General features: G+C 46.9%; 1 protein-coding gene across 2 annotated transcripts in view; it reads left to right on the forward strand.

Moving 5' to 3' along the window:
* The window catches only part of BOLL (boule homolog, RNA binding protein), a 725,867-nt gene that overhangs the window by 642,781 nt on the left and 60,601 nt on the right, over positions 1-22,485 (forward strand). The gene's annotated exons all lie outside the window — the stretch shown is intronic.

Raw genomic sequence — 22,485 nt, forward strand, 5'->3', positions numbered from 1 at the left:
GGCTCCGTTTGAGCCTCTTCGCCACGCTACGCTCAAGGATCTTACTCTTAAGACTGTCTTTCTAGTCTCTATCTCCTCTGCTCGTCGTATTTCCGAGCTTCAGGCGCTGTCCTGTCGGGAGCCCTTCTTGCGTTTTTCTGATTCCGGGGTCTCTCTCAGGACGGTTCCTTCCTTCTTTCCTAAGGTTGTCTCCGCTTTTCACGTCATCCAGTCGGTGGAACTCCCGGCGTTCTCTCCGGAGGAGATTGCGGGTAAGGCTGGGGGCGACCTCCGTCGACTGGATGTCAAGCGAGTCTTGCTTTGTTATCTTCAAGTCATCAATGACTTTCGAGTTTCGGACCATCTCTTCGTCCTTTGGAGTGGTCCCAACCGGGGTAAACAGGCTTCTAAGACCACGATTGCGCGGTGGTTGAAGGAAGCCATTTCCTCGGCATATCTTTGTCAAGGTCGTCCTCTTCCTGAGGGTCTGAAAGCCCATTCTCTGCGTTCTCAGGCTACTTCTTGGGCGGAGAGTCAGTCTGTCTCTCCGCAGGAGATTTGCAGGGCTGCCACTTGGACGTCTCTGCATACTTTTGCTCGGCACTACCGTCTGGATGTACATGCTCCGGTGTTCGGTTCCTTTGGGTGGCACGTGCTTCGAGCTGGACTGTCTCGGTCCCACCCAGTTTAGGGAAGCTTTGGTACATCCCACTGTCTGGACTGATCTGGGTACGTACAGGAAAGGAAAATTAGTTCTTACCTGTTAATTTTCGTTCCTGTAGTACCACGGATCAGTCCAGACGCCCTTCCCTGTGTGTCTTCTGTCCTCTCGAAGCTTGTTTTCTTGTAGGTCTGCAGATTTCATATTTTCCTTGATGCAAGATTACTGAGCATTTACACCGGAAGCCTTGGTGGTTATTTTATACCAGGTTTATGCAAGAGCGTATAGGTATACTATGCTTCTACATTAATCTATGGTTGCTCTGTTGAGCTTTTGGTTACTTGCTTGATCCTATTCTTGGTTTTATTGTTTTCTGCTTTGACATACGTTATACTGAAGGGTGAGAGGATAGGCTCTGTCCTGATATAGGGCATCCTGCAAGTTTTAGTCTGTCTCCACCTGCTGGAAAGGAGGCTCAACCCACTGTCTGGACTGATCCGTGGTACTACAGGAACGAAAATTAACAGGTAAGAACTAATTTTCCTATTTTTCTCATATTTTCCCCATTTCGGGTCTCACTTCACATTTGTCACCGGACGGTGACAAAACTAATAGCGATTTTCGCTTTCTCATTGATTCTTTTTTCACAGAATTTTTTCATCGACAGCTGTTGATACAGACATGGCTTCGGGCTTCAAAAAATGCCCTGTCTGTAATTGGACCATGTCAATAACAGATCCACATTTTGAATGTGTGATCTGTTTAGGTAAAAAGCATGATATTTCATCATGCCAACAATGCCAAGAGATGACCCCGAAGGGTAGGAAGCTCCGGCAGGAAAAGATGACTCATCTTTTCCATCTCCAGCTAGTTCCCTCACCATCTACTTCGACGAAGTCATCTCCAACAGGAGTCACAAAGAAACTCCTGCTTAAAAACGACACCTCGAAGGATCCGAAGACGCTTCATCGCCAGCCCCGTCGACATCATCGACCAGGTCAGTCTCGGAACCGAGGCCTAAGCATAAACATCGGCATCGTCGATCCTCGGCGTCCCCGTCGCTTCCCCCCCCCCCCCCCCCCCCCCAGGAGAACCAACTGCAAGGCGGCATAAACCCACCAATGTTCCGCTAACCTCCGTGTCCACGGTGCCATCGTCTACACCATCGATGTCGATGCCCACATCGACATCACATTTACCACTGACTACGCAGGACTTAGCTGTGCTCATCAAGCAAATGGTGATGGAAGCCTTGCAGGCACAAGTTCCGGCGACATCACCGATGCCGGCGCTCACGCCGATGCCGGCGGTCACGCTGATGCCAACGATAATACCGATGCCAGAAACAATGCCGATGCCGTCCTCGACGACAACGTCATCGGTGCCATTACCATCCGTATCGATGCCTCTCTCGATGTCAGAACTTCCATCAATGCCAAGTTCTTCGGAACCACCGAGGTCTTTGATTACTACTCCAATATCGATGTTTTCATTTCTCTCTACATCGACAATGACCGTTCCATCGATTCCACAACCGATATCCGTGTATACTATGGCACCCACCACACCTCCGGCTAAGAAAGCACCGGTATCGAGACAAAAGTCATCGACTAAGTTAAAACCTTCGATGACTCAACATCTACCAACAGTTTCTGAGGTTCCAAGTTCTGAAGAATCAGCACTGCATGGTATCCTTACCAAGAGATACCATGAATTGCTAGCCTCCTTGCCATCTAACCCAGTAGGAGGTAGAGGACATTCCAGCTGATGACCCTTTACCAGGACCTTCTGGTGTACCTCCTCCTCATAGGACTACACCTCCTCATCATTAGCCTACAGATTATGATACTTGGTCTGACACTGATTCAGATGCCTCATCAGAGACATTTATGTCTGATCCGTCACCACCTCATGCCAGGAAACAGTCACCTCCAGAGGACTTTTCTTTTCCAATTTTTGTACAGGATATGGCAGATTCCATCCCTTTCAAGCTGCAAGCTGAACAGGATGCCAGACAACAAACTTTGGAAGTACTCCAATTTGTAGACCCCCCTAAACACACAGTTGCAATTCCTATTCATGAAGTCCTCTTGCAACTACAGCAACGTCTCTGGGAGCATCCCTGCACGGTTCCTGCGGTAAATAAAAGGGTAGATACAACTTATCTTGTACAATCCACACCAGGATATTAAAAAACACAACTCCCCCCACCACTCAGTGGTTGTAGAATCGGCGCAGAAGAAGTCCAGAAGAACAAGGGCCCATTCAACAACACCTCCCGGTAAAGACAACAGATTCCTGGATCAACTGGGCCACAAGGTATTTCAAGGGGCAATGCTGAACTCTAGAATTTCAGCATACCACCTATACATGACCCAGTACCAGAGGAACCTCTGGAAACAAATAGAGGAGTTTGTGCCGTCACTGCCCACACAATACCAGGAAGCTGCACAAACTATTATCAACAGGGGGTTAGACGCCGGTAAGCATGAGGTTCGAGCCGCCTATGATGGCTATGAGATGGCTTCACGAGTTGCTGCATCAGGCATCAGTGCCAGAAGATGGGCCTGGCTCAAAGCCTTGGATCTAAGGCCAGAGGTGCAGGATAAACTGGTCGATTTTCCTTGCCTTGGAGATAATTTATTTGGCTCCAAGGTACAGGATGCAGTTTCACAGTTACGCGAACACACAGAAACTTTACGACAGTTATCCTCCCTTCCTCATGACTCTTCCACACATGCTAGCCGCAGGCCCTCACGCAGAGATACCAGGTGGCCTTTCTACAGACAGCGAAGATATTATCCTCCTACATCCAGACCGAGTCCTCCCAGGTCCCAGCAAAGACCACAACAGAGGCAACAGAGAACAACTAGGCCCCAACCAGCTCTGCAAACCGGATCTGCTACTGGATTTTGAAATCACATCCAGAGAACGAAGCCTTTACTTGAATCCTCAGCCAGCTTTACCAGTGGGAGGAAGACTGTCCAACTTTTACAACAATTGGACGTCAATAACATCGGACCAATGGGTCCTGTCAATAATAGACCAAGGATATCACCTCAATTTCATATCAGTTCCCCAAGATTTTCCACCGAGTTACTCTCATCTCAGCAAAAATCACACACTTCAACTACAAATAGAATTATCCACCCTTCTGAGAGCCAGGGCTGTAGAGCTGGTACCCAGGTCTCAGAAAGGCAGAGGATTCTATTCACGTTACTTCCTCATTCCAAAGAAAACCAGAGGCCTACGTCCCATCCTAGACCTCAGAAATCTCAACAAATTTCTAAAAAAAGAAAAGTTCAGGATGGTGTCTCTAGGCACCATACTTCCACTTCTTCAAACAGGAGACTGGCTTTGTTCTCTGGATCTTCAAGACGCTTACGCTCACATTCCAATATTCCCTCCTGCAAATACCTGCGCTTCATGGTAGGTCATCAACATTTCCAATACAGAGTTCTGCCATTCGGCCTTGCCTCTGCTCCCAGGGTGCTCACCAAATGTCTAGCAGTAATAGCAGCACATTTGCACAAGCAAAGTGTCCATGTCTTTCCATATCTAGACGAGTGGCTCATCAGAAGTCACTCTCAAGAGGGAGCTCTCACCTCTCTCAGTCGAACAATTTCCCTACTTCACTCCATGGGTTTTCTCATCAATTATCAAAAATCCCACCTTACTCCATCTCACCTACTTCAATTCATAGCTGCAGACTTGAACACTATCCTATCAAGAGCCTTTCTACCCGAGGATCGAGCAGAAACATTATCCCTGTTGGCAAGCTCGATTCACTCAAGGAAACAAGCAACAGCTCATCAGTTTCTAACATTGCTAGGCCACATGGCCTCCACAGTTCATGTCACTCCTATGGCAAGACTAGCCATGTGGGTAACTCAGTGGACTTTACGATCTCAATGGATCCAAGCCATTCAACCGCTGCATTCTCCAATTCAAGTAACCCACAAGCTACGTTCTTTTCTACTTTGGTGGGTGAACAAGGACAATTTGCGCAAGGGCCTACCCTTCCAACAACCAGTCCCACAGATAACGTTAACTACAGATGCATCCACCTTGGGTTGGGGAGCTCACATAGACACTCTCCAAACTTAAGGGACTTGGACAAAACTCGAAGCAACATTTCAAATCAATTTCCTGGAGCTTCAAGCTATACGTTATGCACTGCTTGCGTTCAAGGACTGCCTTTCACACAAGACTGTTCTAATCCAAACTGACAACACAGTTGCCATGTGGAACATCAACAAACAAGGAGGTACGGGCTTGTACCTCCTTTGTCAAGAAGCTGCACAGATTTGGGGCTGGGCCCTAAACTACTCAATGTTCCTCAGAGCCACTTATCTGCCAGGCAGTCACAATGTAGTGGCGGATCAACTCAGTCGTCAGTTCCAACCACACGAATGGTCCCTCGATCCCTCAGTAGCGACCAGGATATTCCAACGTTGGGGACAACCAACAATAGACCTCTTTGCGTCACATCTGAATTACAAAGTGGACAACTTCTGTTCTCTACACAAACAGACGAACCAACCAGCCAAGGACACTTTTGCTCGCCCTTGGAACTCAGGCCTTCTATACGCGTATCCTCCGATACCACTCATAACCAAAACTCTAGTGAAGCTACAACAGGACAAGGGATCCATGATACTCCTAGCCCCATATTGGCCTCGACAAGTATGGTTTCCCACACTCCTAGACCTCTCAGTCAGGGATCCCATTCGTCTGGGAACAGCTCCCACTTTCATAACTCAGGATCAGGGTCAGTTGCACCATTCCAACCTTCAATCCCTATCCCTGACAGCATGGATGTTGAAAGCTTGATTTTACAACCACTCAATCTTTCAACCAATGTATCTCAAGTGCCATAGCTTCACGTAAACCTTCAACACGAAAGAATTATTCTTCCAAGTGGAAGAGATTCACTTTATGGTGCAGACAAAAGAATATTGTTCCTTTCACTTGCCCCACTACTATTCTGCTAGACTACTTATACCATCTTTCAGAATCTGGTACCATAACAAGATGGGAGATGCACCTATATCCACACAACCTCTTGTCAGAAGGTTTATGAGAGGTTTAATTCAGCTTAAACCACCAATTCAGCCACCAGTCAAGGCATGGGAATCTGAATCTGGTTTTAACAAGACTCATGCGTTCTCCTTTCAAACCCAGAGATTCCTGTGATCTTAAATTTCTCACATGGAAGACACTCTTCCTCATAGCTATTACATCAGCTAGAAGGGTTAGTGAGTTACAAGCACTTGTCACGTACGCACCCAATACAAAGTTCTTACATGACAGAGTGGTTCTCCGTACACATCCAAAATTCCTCCCCAAGGTAGTTACGGAATTCCACGTGAACCAATCCATAGTTCTACCCACATTCTTCCCACGGCCTCATTCTCACCTCATTCTCTTTTTGCTTGCACCGCACTGCAGTCCACAGAAAATCCAACCAGCTTTTTGTTTCTTATGATCCAAATAAACCCGGTAAAGCAGTTGGTAAACATACTTTATCCAATTGGCTAGCAGATTGCATACAGTTTTGCTATGAAAAAGCAGGCCTTCCTCTCCAAGGGAGAGTAAAGGCACATTCAGTAAGAGCAATGTCAACCACAGTAGCACACTATCATTCAGTGCCAATACTTGACATATGTAAAGCAGCAACATGGCGTTCTCTTCACACCTTTGCAGCTCATTACTGTTTGGACAAAGAAGGACGACAAAATTCAGCCTATGGACAATCTGTCTTAAAGAACTTGTTTCCAGTTTAATCCCAACTCCTTCTACATCCAACCTGCTGTGATCTTCAGCTGCCTCATTTCCACCAACAACACTTCACTGTTGCCTCCATCTGAAATGACTCAGTCTCTAGCTTGCTAATCACCCATATGTGAGGACTAGCATCCTGCTTGTCCTGGGATAAAGCAAAATTGCTTACCTTGTAATAGGTGTTATCCCAGGACAGCAGGATGTAGTCCTCACAAAACCCACCCGCCACCCCGTGGAGTTGGGTCTCATACCTTTTATTATTTTATTTTTTGCTAAAGCTTATTGCTACATACGAGACTGGAGTGAGACCCCTGTGGCAGAGAATATCATGGCATGCTGGGCATGCTCAGTAGCCTCAGGCTGCCAGTCAAAAGTTTCTAGAAACTTTGACAGAAGTTTTTCCCACGATAGGCCTCAGTCAGTGACGTCACCCATATGTGAGGACTACATCTTGCTGTCCTGGGATAACACCTATTACAAGGTAAGCAATTTTGCCTTACTAACAGATGTAGTGAATCATTTTTTTCTGAGGATAAATAGGATGGCAGTCCTCACACATGGGTAACGTCATCTAATAGAGCCTGATATAGAACTTTGATTTCAAAGATTCTAGAGCTTTCAGCATGCTCTGCTGAGCATGTGAAGCTATAGTCGTCTCTCAGGCAGAGTCCCTCAATCTTGTTTTTTCCGCAGAGCCTGTAAGACACATTTCTTTGCTCTCTCCCTCACAACTACTGCTCTGGAACTACAGAAGGTGTTTTTCTAGCAGGACCCTGCAAATTTTTGTTTTTTCCTTGTGTACTTTTTGATAGTTTGTGGTTATTTCAATTTTTGTTTCATTTTTTGAAAGTTTCTCTCTGCTAGCGGTACGGTGGGCCTAGTGCCTAATGCAGCCTGACAGAGGTTTCTTCTTTCCGTAATAAATAATGCTGCACCCACAACTTATTTTTGTTGTACTCTCCTTCAATTGCCTGCTTTTATGTCTTTGCGATGCCTCATGGTCTGTGCATGGTTCAGGTAAGCCTCTAGCCTGAGGACTTTCCTGAATACTGATCTAGGCAGGAGTTCCATGAAATTTCATCCAACTGCTGAGCATGGACAGAGGTTCAGACAGTGAAAGAATCCAGGATTAGAACTTTCCTGTGGGGAAGAGAGCTTATCCTTCTCACACTCCTGGGAACTAGTCTCCATGGACCCCAGTTAATCTTCACCTCTGGTGCCCTGCATGACATAGCCTTTTCTCCTGCTTGTCAGCTTGCCCTGGCAGAGCAATCTCCTAGGAAGAGAAGGTAAGCATGAACCTGGGCAATCAACTATGCTGCTGCACTGTTGATGCCATGCCTGACATTGGTTGCTTGTGCACATTCATGTGCCAGAACACCAGTGGTCAGACTTTGTGTGTGTAGCCCTGGAGTGCAAGGTACTGCCGAGGATGCTGCTGAGCTCTGTGAGAGCCGTGGGCGCCATCAACGACATTGAGCATCAAAGGTGCCATCAAGACCATCAAGCGCTATGGTGCTGTTGAGCACTCTCAAGGTCATGGGTGCCATGGAAACCATCGTGCGTCATGGGCACCATTGACACTGAGTACTGTCATTGCTACTGAACACAGTCAACCCTGTCAAGTGCAGTGGGCACCATCAATGCCATTGAGAACTGTGGCACTGTAATGCCGTTGAGTGCTGTCGAGCCGTTGGATGCTGGCAACACTGTTGAGCACCGTCAATGCTGTTGAGCACTGGAGGCGCCATGGCCGCCTTCACTGTAAAGCATTGTGAGCCTTTGGGTACCATCAGTGCCATTGAGTGCCGTCACTGCTGACAAGTGCCACAGGCACCATTGAATGCCATTGACACCATCGAAGGGCACATTCAAGCACCGCAGGCATCACTGATGTCGTCAATTGCTGAGAGTGCTGCCAGCACCATAGAGCGTCATCGAGATAGTGGGTCGCCAAAGACACAGTTGAGGCCATCGGGCACTTTGGGTTCCAACGAGCTTTGTCAACGCCGCTGAGTGCCTCTGGGCACCAATGGATGCTTCCAAGGCTGTTGGCATCATGAAGAGTCAGGAGCACTATGGATGCTTTATGTGCCATATGTACCTTTGCTGTTGTAGCAGTCACCAGGGGTACTATTGACACCAGGGGCATCTTTTTCCATCATCGAACATGCAGAGGTTGCAGGTTGCTATCAGGTGCCATCAACAAGTGGTGTCACTGGATGCTATCTAGTGCCTTTGCATGTGGCACCAATGGGATTGGTGCCATCGCATACCTCATGACTGTCAGTTACTGTGCAGTCTATGGCTGCAGGTAGCAGCAATGTAGTTGTCAATTCACGCCATGGCATGGAGCATGCCACGGCGTTAGGTATAGATTGCAATGCCAACACAGAACTAAGGCGGGCACTGCAACTTCGGGCAGATTAGTGCCACTGAGAGCAAGATGGAGAAATATTGCCTGGGTGCAAGGTACTGCAGTAACAGTGCTGAGGTTAAGCATGGAAGTGCTACCATTACTCGATGCCCTTTGCCGAGTGTGTCATCTTGTTTTAGAAGTCATCATCAGTTGATTCACAGCAGTTGCCAATGCAATGAGATGTCTCTGGCCTATCAGGCGACAATGAGCTCCTATTTATTCCAAGGCCACTCAATTTGGGGTGGGTGCTGGGACTATAGTGCTGGGATTCATCTCCCATAGGAAGGGGACAGGCTTTCACAGGCCCACCTCCCATATTGTCTTACACTCTGGGTCCCCTTCACTAAGAAGCTTCCAGAACGCATACTACTCTAAGTGATTTGCTCTTGCAGGGTCTATGCCTCTTGATGGCCATGGATTGGAGTAGCTCCTTGCAGGTCCCCTACAGGGGGCTGGGGGGGGGGGGAGGGAGGAGCAGCAAGGGTCAGCTAGACCACTTTTGCTGGCATCCCTGTGCCTGATTGCCATGGAGTCAATAGTGTTTGACTCTTTGGCCACCAGCAACTTGCTCTGTGGCCAGTAGAATACTGTGGTGAGGTGGAGTGACACCCCCCCCCCCCCCCATCAGTGACTGTTTCCCACTCTCAGACCCTGATAGTGCCACTGTCTCAATCACAGATATGGGACAGGGGTCTGGTCGCATATATGCTGTTGACCCAGTTACAGTTGAGATCTTCATCCCCCTCAGGATATAGAGGGTATGGCTAAGGCACCCTTAGTAAGTTCCTTCTCAGTGCCTTATTTTCTGCTCAGGGAAGGGGTTGTTTTCCCTTTCCCTTCTCTGGGTGGTTTTGCCTCTGAGTAGCTTCTTCTTCCTCAGCTATTCTCTCTATCTCGCTGGATCTGGGAACAACACTCACTCCACCACTATGTGCTATCATACAACCAAGCAACTTCATGGCAGATGGGGAGTTATCCCAAACTCTACCTTCTTGCAGTAGTAGCATGTGATTCTCTCACTTGGGAATCTGCTCCCCGGGCAGCAGATAAGGATTTCTCCCATTAGGCGAGGGCCTTTTCTGATACCTGCTGGGCAAAACATGCATGTCTACACTTGAGACCGCTCCTGACAGTCAGTGTTGCATGTAAATGGTATTCTAACGACTGAGGGGATGGTTCCATCCCCTCTGCATCCCAAACAGCATCTATACATTCAGTTACGAGATCCATACTGTCTGGGAATGAGTCCGCTCTCTGGAGGCTAGAGTAGCAGACTTGGAGGAGCTGAGGCAGACAAAGAGGTACATTGATGAGACCTTCAGGGACATAGTAGCCAAGTCCCAAATCCAGTCTGGCAGCCCCAGTGCTGCCTTGGATCAGAAAGGTCTCCCAGTAGAAGAACATCACCCTGGTGAAGCAGGAAGTGATCCTGTAGCAAAGACCTGCTCTCCAGGTGATGTATTGTCCTCTCACACTGAGGACATGTCTCCCAGGGCTACTGCCCAGGAGGGAAGAGTTAGGCCGGCCATCATAGTTGGTGATTCAATTATTAGAAATGTAGATTACAGGGTGGCTGGTAGACGTGAGGACCGCCTGGTAACTTGCCTGCCTGGTGCGAAGGTGGCACCTAGATAGGATTATAGACAATGCTGGGGAGGAGCTGGCTGTCGTGGTACATGTGGAAAATGTGAGAGAGAGGTTCTGGAAGCCAAATTTAGGATTTTAGGTAGAAAGCTGAAATCCAGAACCTCCAGGGTGGCATTCTCTGAAATGCTTCCTGTTCCATGTGCAGGTCCCTAGAGGCAGGCAGAGCTCCAGAGTTTCAATGCATGGATGAGATGATGGTGCAGGGAAGAGGGATTCAGTTTTGGAGAAGGGGGGGACTTTTCCAAAAGGATGGGCTCCACCTTAACCAGAGTGGAACCAAGCTGCTGGCACTAACTTTTAAAAAGGAGATAGAGCAGCTTTTAAACTAGAACAAGAGGGAAAGCCGACAGTCACTCAGCAGTGCTTGGTTCAGAGGAATCTATCCTTGAAGGATACTAATGAAACAGGAAAGTTAGGGCATCCCAACAGAGAGGTTCCAATAAAAGCAAACGTAGCCCATGTGCCTATATGTAAAAAATCACCTGAACTAAAGATTTCTAAATTATCCATAAGAACTGAAAAGCAGGTTGTTAATACAAACAAAAAACACATTTTGAAATGTCTGTATGCCAATGCCAGAAGTCTAAGAAGTTAGAGTGTATAGCAGTAAATGAGTTAGAGTGTATAGCAGTAAATGATGAGATTGACATAATTGGCATCACAGAGACCTAGTGGAAGGAGAATAACCAATGGGACAGTGCTATATCAGGGCACAAATTATATCACGATGATAGGGAGGATCAACTTGATAGGGGTGTGGCACTTTATGTCCGGGAGGGTATAGTGCCCAACAGGATAAAGATCATACAAGAGACTAAATGCTCAGTAGAATCTATATGGGTAGAAATCCCATGTGTGTTGGATAAGAGTATAGTGATAGGAGTATACTACCGTCCATCTGGACAAAATGGTCAGACAGATGATGAAATGTTATAGAAATCAGGTAAGCTAATCAATTTGGCAGTGCAATCATAATGGGAGATTTCACTTACCCCAATATTGACTGGGTAAATGAAACATCAGGACTTCCTAGAGACATAAAGTTCCTGGATGTAATAATGGACTGCTTCATGGAGCAATTGATTCAGGAACCAATGAGAGAGGGAGCTATTTTAGCTTTAATTCTTAGTGGAATGCAGGATTTGGTGAGAGAGGTAATGGTGGTGGGGCCACTTAGCAATAGTGATCATAACATGATCAAATTTAAACTTATAAGTGGAAGGGGGACAATAAGTAAATCTACAACTCTAACACTAAATTTTCAAAAGGGAAACTGATAAAATGAGCAAAATAGAAGAAAACTGAAAGGTGCAGCTGCAAAGGTTAAAAGTGTTCAACAGGCATGGACATTGTCTAAAAATACAATCTTAGATGCGCAATCCAGATGTATTCCACGCATTAAGAAAGGTGGAAGGAAGTCAAAATGTTTACCGGCATGGTTAAAAGGTGATGAAAGGCTATTTTAGCCAAAAAAAATCCTTCAAACATTGGAAGAAGATCCATCTGAAGCAAATAGGATAAAGCGTAAGCATTGTCAAATAAGTGTAAAACTGATAAGACAGGTGAAGAGAGAATTTGAAATGAAGTTGGCCATAGAGGCAAAAACTCATAATAAAAATGTTTTTAAATATATCTGAAGCAAGAAGCCTGTGAGGAGTCGGTTGGACCATTAGGTGACCGAGGGGTTAAAGGGGCACTTAGGGAAGATAAGGCCATTGCAGAAAGAGAAAATGAATTCTTTGCTTCTGTTTTTACTAATGAGGATGTTGGGGAGATACCAGTTCCGGAGATGGTTTTCAAGGGTGATGAGTCAGACGAACTGAACCAAATCACTGTGAACCTGGAAGATGTAGTAGGCCAGATTGACAAACTAAAGAGTAGCAAATCACCTGGACCAGATGGTATGCATCCTAGGGTACTGAAGGAAGTCAGAAATGAAATTTAAGATCTATTAGTTAAAATTTGTAACCTATCATTAAAATCATCCATCGTACCTGAAGACTGGAAGGTGGCCAATGTAACCCCAATATTAAAAAAGGGCTTCAGGGGCAACTATAGACCAGTGAGCTTGACTTCAGTATGGGAAAAATAGTGGAAACTATTCTAAAGATCAAAATTGTTGAGCATATAGAAAGACATGATTTAATGGAATACAGTCAACATGGCTTTACCCAAGGGAAGTCCTGCCTAACAAATCTGCTTCATTTTTTTGAAGGGGTTAATAAACATGTGGATAAAGGTGAACCAGTAGATGTAGTGTATTTGGATTTTCAGAAGGCGTTTGACAAAGTCCCTAATGAAATGCTTCTAAGAAAACTAAAAAGTCATGGGATAGGAGGCGATATCCTTTCATGGATTACAAACTAGTTAAAAGACAGGAAACAGAGAGTAGGATTAAATGTCCAATTTTCTCAGTGGATAAGGGTAAACAGTGGAGTGTCTCAGGGATCTATACTTGCACCGGTGCTTTTCAATATATTTATAAATGATCTAGAAAGGAATACGATGCGTGAGGTTATCAAATTTGTAGATGATACAAAATTATTCAAAGTAGTTAAATCACAAATAGATTGTAATACGTTACAAGAGGACCTTGTGAGACTGGAAGATTGGGCATCCAAATGGCAGATGAAATTTAATGTGCACAAGTGCAAGGTGTTGCATATAGGGAAAAATAAACCCTTGCTGTAGTTATACAATGTTAGGTTCCATATTAGGAGCTACCACCCAGGAAAAAGATCTAGGCATCATAGTAGATAATACTTTGAAATTGTCGGCTCAGAGTGCCGCAGCAGTCAAAAAAGCAAACAGAATGTTAGGAATTATTAGGAAGGGAATGGTTAATAAAATTGAAAATGTCATAATGCCTCTGTATTGCTCCATGGTGAGACCGTACCTTGAATACTTTGTACAATTCTGGTCACCGCATCTCAAAAAAGATATAGTTGCAATGGAAAAGGTACATAGAAGAGCAACCAAAATGATAAAGGGTATGGAACAACTCTCCTATGAGGAAAGGCTGAAGAGGTAGGGCTGTTCAGCATGGAGAAGAGACGGCTGAGGGGGGAAATAATAGAGGTCTTTAAAATCATGAGAGGTCTTGAACGAGTAGATGTGAATCGGTTATTTACACTTTCGGATAATAGAAGGACTAGGGGGCACACTGTGGAGTTATCAAGTAGCACATTTAAGACTAATCGGAGAAAATTCTTTTTCACTCAATGCACAGTTAAGCTCTGGAATTTGTTGCCAGAGGATGTCGTTAGTGCAGTTAGTGTAGCTGGATTCAAAAAAGCTTTGGATAAGTTCTTGGAGGAGAAGTCCATTAACTGCTATTAATCAAATTGACTTAGGGAAAAACCACTGCTATTAATTGCATCAGTAGATTGGGATCTTCTTGGTGTTTGGCATCTTGCCAGGTTCTTGTGGCCTGGTTTGGCCTCTGTTGGAAACAGGATGCTGGGCTTGATGGACCCTGGTCTGACCCAGCATGGCAATTTCTTATGTTCTTATGAGTTATGCAGAGGTTCTCTGGTACAACTTACTCTATCCATGGCTGCATGCATCCTAGGGTTTGGAATCTCACATATGAGGCAACACCCTCAAATTGCAGTCGCTAAGGGGTTGTCATCTCCTCTTTCAGGTGTTACCCTGACAGTATGAGCGTTCGTTGGCTAACAAGGTGGTCCTCATCCATGCAAATGTTTTTTCTATCTCAAATACCTACAAGGTATTGAAGAATGAGTTCTCGTTAGCAGTAGGTCTTGAAGCCCTATATCAAGTGAAGAACAGTTTATTCTGCTGGTCAAATTGAGCCTGATCTGGGATTCTAAGGGTTTCCGGGTCAAAGAAGAAGTCCTATTTTCCATAGTTACTGGCTCTTGCAGCAGTCCTGTTTCCGTCTTTCAACGGAGAGACTTCCAGATTTCTTCCTCCGGATATTCTCACCCTTGACTAGAATCTAGGGTGTGTACTGAGAATTATTTAACTCCCTCACTTTACAATGCCACTTGTCTATTAAGAGGAGGTTGAACCTATGGGCCAAGTCTAATTCTGACAAAGCTCCCTGACTGGATATTCAGCAGGGAGTTGATACAGTTGGGGTATCACCTACCGTTGAGCTATGCAGCTTAGAGGTTGTTTCTTTGGCTCTGCAGTGCCGGGGTCTTCCTCCTTTTATTTCTTCCCGTCTTCCGACTTCCAGTCAGAATGTCAAGGGAGAAGCCATGGTGCTGAAGGAGTGGTCTTAATGTGCATGATCCTTTCTCACAGGACAAGCAGGATGGTAATCCTCACATATGGGGTGAGCTCATCAAGATGGAGCCCAATCATGGAACACTTTTGTCAAAGTTTCTAGAACTTTGACTGGCACCACTGAGCATGCCCAGCATGGTACCAACCCTGCATCTAGCAGGGGTCTCCCTTCAGTCTCTTTTTTTCCACACAGCTTTTGCCACGCAGACTTAGGAGCTCTCTCACAAGTTCCTGACAGGAATTCTTTTCTTCAGGAATTTCTTTGCAATTGCAAAAGTTTATACCCTCTTGGGGGTCTCCCTTCTTTGCCATCGATACCCGCATCCGTACAGTAGGTTTCTACCCGTTGTACGGTCGGTTCCCATTGGGGACCGGTATAGGCCTCACAGGCACCGACCGCAACCGGCCTCAATTTTTGACGGCAGCGATGGCAACGAGTTTTCGTCTGTGCCCTGATTGTCTTAGGACAATGTCCATCAGAGACCCTCACCAGGTCTGTGTACTTTGTCTGGGCCCGACACACGATGTAGACTCGTGTACCAACTGCGCCCAAATGACACCGAAGGGCCGCCGGGCTCGGCTGGAAAAAATGGCTTTGTTCCACACAAAGCAGCGCCCACCATCCCAGGCTTCCATGTCATTGGCGCCATCACCGGCAAAGTCCCGCCATCAGTCAGATACCGATGACTCGTGGTCGACATCGAAGTCTACTGCGTCACCATCCTTGGTGCCGGACACAGGTAAGGCCGAGCACTGAGAGAAGCATAGACATAGGCATCACAAGTCCATGCTGTTGGCACCAGATGCACCAGTGGCTTCAACTTCTAAGTCTCTCGAACCACCGAAGAACAAGGCTCGAGCTGAGGAGCCCCCAACCTCCTCTGAGCTGGGTGCACCGAGGCGTTCCCCACCTTCTGTGGGCGTGGCAGCCGAGACTCCACTGGGACCAGTGGACCCTCCGGCGATACCGTCCATACCTCCTACTCTGGACCTGGTGTTAGCCGCACCAGCGTTCTGTGAGGACTTGCACAATAATGGTTCCTGGGCCGGCTCCGGAACCGATGCCACCGATGCTTGTTCCGCTCCTCGACAAGCTGGATGTCCTCATCGGTGCTCTACCATTGGCACCGGGGAACGCACCGATACCGCTCAGTCCCTCGACACCCATTCACCTCTCCTCGGACGAGGAAGGTTCATCGATGCCGGAACCGGTTCCAGGGCCTTCTGGATCATTTCCACCGAGGCATCCACCAAGGTCACCGATGCCGTCAGTGCCCCTTCTTCCTTCACCGATGTTGGACCCGAGACCATCGATGCCGCACCCGAAGCCATCGATGCCAGCACCGATACCTTCGATGCCCAGACCTCCTCTGGCTGGAGAAGGTCTTTTTCTTCCATCTGACCCAGCATTGGGAGCTGGGGATCAGCCTTACCAACCGTGGACCGATAACTCCTCTGATTCCCAGGACACCGGCGATATCCCATCTGAGCCTTCGCCACTTGAAGAGAGACGCAAGTCTCCACCGGAGGACCTCTCCTGCATTAATTTTATTAAGGAAATTTCGGAGACTATACCTTTTGCTCTCCAAACTGAGGAAGACTCCAGGCACAAAATGCTGGAGGTCCTTCAGTTTGTCAACGCACCGAAAGAAATAATGTCCATCCCGATGCATGATGTTCTGCTTGATCTTCTGCAGCGCAACTGGGAGCATCCAGGTTCAGTCCCTCCGGTCAACCGCAAGACTGATGCCACCTATCTAGTCCATTCGGCGCCTGGTTTCCAAAAAATGCAATTGGCTCATCATTCAGTGATCGTAGAGTCTACCCAGAAGAAGGCCAATAGACCAAAGCCTCATTCCTCGGCACCTCCAGGGAAGGAGCAAAAATTCCTGGATGCTTTTGGGCGTAGAGTTTTTCACGGCTCAATGCTCATCTCATGTATTACAGCATATCAATTCTATATGACCCAATACAATAGAAATTTATTCAAACAGCTACAGGAATTTTCTGAGTCTCTCCTGGATCAGTTTCAGGATCAACTGAACTCCATTGTCAAAAAGGGCTTTGATGCAGGTAAGCATGAAGTCAGGTCAGCTTACCACATTTTTGTTATGGCTTCCAGGTTATCAGCAGCCGGAATAAGCGCAAGGAGGTGGGCCTGGCTGAAATCCTCGGATTTGCGCCGAGATACAAGACCGCTTAGCTTATCAAACCTACCCTGTACAGGGGACAATCTTTTTGGCGAGAAGATCCAAGAGACTGTCGCCCAACTTAAAGATCACAAAGAGACATTGCGACAGCTTTCAGCCGTACATACCAAGTTTTCTGCCTCTTCCAAACGGCCGTTCAGGAGAGAAGCTAAGAGATCTGCTTACAAGGCACGACGATACTATCCTCCAGCTCGGTCTCGTCCTTCTAGACCTTACCAAAAGGCTCCACCTAGACAGCCCAGGCCTCAGAAGACGCAGCCACCTGCTCCACCTGGTCCTGCTTTGGGGTTTTGACTTCCTAATAGAGAGCGATTGTCATCATCCCCCGCTGTCATCCCTGCCGGTTGGCGGCAGACTCTGCCACTTCACCACCATGTGGCTCAAAGTCACCACAGACCAGTGTGTCCAGTCGGTCGTAGCTCAAGGTTACCATCTAAACTTCCTCTCCATCCCATTGGACTCTCCATCCCAGCCGGGGTGGACTTCCTCCAACCACTCTCAACTCATGCAGGAGGAAGTTGCTGCCCTTCTACAGTCCAATGCCATAGAACCAGTTCCACCCTCACAAGGGGTCAGGGCTTCTACTCCCGATATTTCTTAATACCGAAAAAGACGGGAGGCATTCGCCCCATATTGGACCTTCGGACCCTAAACAAACATCTTCGAAAGGAGAAATTCAGGATGGTAACCTTAGGCTTTTTACTCCCTCTTCTCCAACAGGTGGATTGGCTTTGCTCTCTAGATGTAAAAGATGCATACAATTACCCTGTCTCACAGAAAGTACCTCCGATTCCTCGTCGTAAACCAACACTTCCAGTACCATGTACTTCCGTTCAGCCTAGCATCAGCCCCTCGTGTCTTCACGAAATGCCTGGCAGTAGTAGCCGCATATTTAAGAAGACTAGGCACTCATGTCTATCCCTATCTGGACGACTGGTTACTGAGTGCTCAGTCGCCGGAGGCAAGTCTTCACTCCCTCCATCTTACCGTGTGACTCCTACTATCCTTGGGATTTCTAATCAATTATCAGAAGTCCAATCTGATATGGTCTCTTTTATTGCAGCGGATCTCGACACCATCCAAGCGAAAGCTTTCCTTCCCAGTGACCGAGCTCATACGTTGGCAGTGTTGCGCACACTGTACAGTCTCACCGAACCACGACCGCTCGTCATGTTCTCTTCTTGTTGGGACATATGGCGTCCTCGGTCCACGTTACCCCAATGGCTCAACTTGCCATGTGAGTAACGCAGTGGACATTAAAATCACAGTGGTCCCAGGCCCACCATTCAATGTCCAACATTGTCCATGTCACCAGGCAGCTTCATCTATCACTAGCGTGGTGGATCCAAGAGTCCCACCTACTCAAAGGGCTACCGTTTCAGGCTTCAGAACCTCAGGTCATTCTGACAACCAATGCTTCCACTCTAGGTTGGGGAGCACAGGGCAACCACCTGCAAACTCAGGGAACCTGGTCTGCAGGAGAAAAGCAACATCAGATAAACTTTCTGGAACTCAGGGCGATCAGATATGCCCTTCTAGCCTTCCAGGATTGCTTATCCAACAAAACAATCCTAATCCAAACGGACAATCAGGTAGCGATGTGATACGTTAACAAGCAGGGGGGACCGGTTCCTACCTCCTGTGTCAGGAAGTAGCGCAAATTTGGGCTTTAGCTCTCTCTCATTCCATGCTACTGAGAGCGACCTACCTGGCGGACGTGGACAATGTTCTAGCAGACAAACTCAGTCGTGCATTTCAGCCCCACTAGTGGTCCCTAAATCCCGCAGTGGCGGATCAGATATTTCAGAAGTGGGGGTATCCAAGCATCGACCTCTTTGCATCGGTTCACAATCGCAAGGTGGAGAACTTCTGCTCCCTACATCTGTCACAAAACTCCACCGAGGGATGCCTTCGCCCTCTCTTGGGCAACAGGTCTCCTGTATGCCTACCCCCACTTCCTCTCATCAGCAAGACTCTCGTGAAGCAACGCCGGGACAATGGCCTCATGGTTCTCATAGCCCCTTACTGACCGCGTCAGGTTTGTTTTCCCATCCTTCGCGACCTCTCAGTCCGTCCACAGATTTACCTGGGCACAGATCCGTCTCTGATATCTCAAAAGAATGGACAACTGCGCCATCCCAACCTTCAGGCCTTGTCGCTGACAGCTTGGATGTTGAAAGGCTAATCTTGCGGCCTCTCAATCTTTCGGACTCTTTATCCCAGGTCCTAGTAGCTTCACGAAAGCCTTCTACTAGAAGATCTTATCATTCTAAATGGAAAAGATTTTCATTGTGGTGCACTTCAAAGGAGTTAGATCCTTTTACCTGCCCCACAACAAAGTTTTTAGACTACCTCTGGCACCTCTCGGAGTTGGGTCTACAAACTTCCTCCATTAGAGTACATGTCAGTGCGGTGGCCGCCTTCCATAAGGGTACAGGGGATGTCTCTATTTCGACACAACCCTTAGTAGTGCGCTTTATGAAGGGCTTGTTTCACCTCAAGCCCCCTCTCCATCCCCCGGCCCCTGCTTGGGACCTTAATGTGGTTTTAGCGCGACTCATGAAACCTCCGTTTGAGCCTCTGCATTCCTGCGAGTTAAGATATCTCACATGGAAGGTGCTCTTCCTTCTTGCTTTGACCTCTGCTCGCAGAATCAGTGAGCTGCAGGCATTGGTTATTTACCCCCCTTACACAAAATTTCTTCATGATTGGGTGGTCCTTCGCACTCATCCTAAATTTCTGCCGAAAGTAGTCTCTGAGTTCCATTTAAATCAATCCATAGTTTTATCTACTTTCTTTCCAAAAACCCCACTCACATCCAGGTGAGCGGGCTCTGCATTCCTTGGACTGCAAGCGTGCGCTAGCCTTTTATTTGGAACGCACTGCAAGCCATAGGAAGTCCACCCAGTTATTTGTATCCTTTGATAAAATTAAACTGAGAATCCCGGTGGGAAAGCAGACCCTGTCCTCCTGGCTGGTGGACTGTATTTCCTTCTGCTACCAACAAGCAGGCCTTACGCTACAGGGACGCGTCAAAGCGCACTCTATTAGAGCAATGGCAACGTCGGTAGCACACCTTCGGTCTGTACCGCTTGCTGACATCTGCAAAGCTGCTACTTTGAGTTCTCTCCATACCTTTGAAGCCCATTATTGTCTGGACAAGGCTGGCACACAGGATTCTATCTTTGGCCAGTCTGTTCTACGCAATTTATTCTCAGCTTAATACCCAACTTCCTTCTAACAACCCGCTGGGAATTTCAGACTGCCCGTTATCCAAAATCACCCCGGTTGTTGTGCCTGTTGCACGTTTTTGGGTGCTTTTGGTACATTGCTCGGGCATCCTCAGCTCGCTATTCACCCAAATGTGAGGACTACCATCCTGCTTGTCCTGTGAGAAAGCAGAGTTGCTTACCTGTATCAGGTGTTCTCACAGGACAGCAGGATGGTAGTCCTCACAAAACCCACCCACCACCCCGCGGAGTTGGGTACGCTTGCGATTTGTTGTTTTATTTTTTGCATGTATTTTTACTATACACGAGACTGAAGGGAGACCCCTGCTGGATGCAGGGTTGGCGCCATGCTGGGCATGCTCAGTGGTGCCAGTCAAAGTTCTAGAAACTTTGACAAAAGTGTTCCGTGATTGGGCTCCGTCCTGATGATGTCACCCCAGGACTAACATTCTGCTGTCCTGTGAGAACACCTGTTACAGGAAAACAACTCTGCTTTCCCTGCTTTTGGAGATACCTTTGGTTTTCCATGGTCGATTGGTTGGCCAATTTGTTTCCCTTTCACCTGGAGTTATCCTGCCAGGTAGGAGGATATGCCCATCATAGAAGTGCCTAGATTGAGTGGGCTCGAGTTGAAGCTTACTGCTGTGATTGAGGTCTTGGTGTGGTGCTCCCACTGGCTATGGCTCTTTCATGCCTCGGCTCTCTTGTTTACACTCCATCTGACTTGGGAGGTCACAAGATTCAGCAGGTGGAGTCTGCACAAACCCTGATACCTTTTTCCACTTCTTCAAAGCAAGTACTTGGGTTCACTGAGGAGGATGTAAGAGATATACCCATAAGAGGAGGGCGCAGTAGACAGCACACACATATAGATAAATAGGAACAAAATAATGTGTGGCACAAAATTATACTGAACAACAGTAGTAATCCAATTTTTTATTTTGCATATGCACGCATCAATTGTGCTTAATACTAAATGCCACAGTAAGTAGTAGTGTATACGTGAAGTTAGGATTCTTCAGGTTGGAGAAGAGACGGCTGAGGGAAGATATGTTAGAGGTCTATAAAATAATGAGTGGAATGGAACAAGTTAACATTAATCGGTTGTTTACTCTTTCGAAAAGTATAAAGACCAGGGGACACACTATTAACTTATTAGATAATACATTTAAAACTAATAAGAGAAAATATTTTTTTAATCAATGCATAATTAAGCTCTGGAATTTTTGCCAGAGGATGTGGTGAAAGCTATTAGTGTAGCTGTGAATAGGTTTGGACAAGTTCCTGGGGAAAAAGGCCATTAACCATTATTAAGACAGAGTTGCAGAAATCCACTGCTTATTCTTGGGATAAGCAGGTTGGGATCCTGCTAGGTACTTGTGACCACTGTTGGAAACAGGATACTGGGCTTGATAGACCTTTGTTCTGACTCAGTATGGCAAGTCTTATGTTCTTATGTTCTATGCCTGTTGTTTGTCACAGCCAAACATTGGGTGTAGCCATATGTAAGCAATCTGTTATTAATCTTCAGATGCTAGTGATCCACAGTTTTCTTTCTGAAGGCTTCTCTAGGCCCAGATTGTCTATTCGGTTGTTTTTTCCAACATCGAAGAAAACTATGCAGACATGGTCCAAGAGTTCTCTTTCTCTTGGTTTGTGATTTGTGCCCTTTCCTGGGCCCAAGGGGACCTAGGTTTAGTGGGGCATGGACTCACTGTGTGGGACCTCTGGCTGCATTGTTTTCGTACAGCAAAATGGGCTTCTCACTATGGGTTCACATCACACCCCTGTCTTTGGCGGGTTCTTTGAGGTGTAGAACCCATCTGCTTTCCCTCCTAGGGTCCGTTATGGGTCCGACTGCCTCAAAAGAAAAAAATTATGCTTTAACAGAGGAAAGTGGGAAAGTGTGGTTCCTTCTGCAACTGTTCAGGTAGTGCCCTTAGTACTATGAGGGTTTCCAAAGCAGGGCAGCCTGTAGCTTTGGTAATCACCCATGTGTGAGGACTGTCATCCTGCTTGTCCTCAGAGAAAGTAGAGCTGCTTACCTGTAGCAGCTGTTCTCCGAGGACAGCAGGATGTCAGTCCTCAGGATTCCTTTCTGCCTCCCATGGGAGTTGGTTTCTCTGTGTCTTAACTTTATCATGGACCTAGGGGTTCTGCCTGGGAGGCAGGGAGGTGACTACAGCTGCACATGCTCAGTAGAGCATGCTGAATGCTCTAGAATCTTTGAAATCAAAGTTTCATACTGGGCTCCATCGGATGATGTCATCCCTGTGTGAGGACTGATATCCTGCTGTCCTT

The sequence above is a fragment of the Rhinatrema bivittatum genome, chromosome 6 (genome assembly GCF_901001135.1).
Source record: "Rhinatrema bivittatum chromosome 6, aRhiBiv1.1, whole genome shotgun sequence".
Taxonomy (NCBI): Eukaryota; Metazoa; Chordata; class Amphibia; order Gymnophiona; family Rhinatrematidae; genus Rhinatrema; species Rhinatrema bivittatum.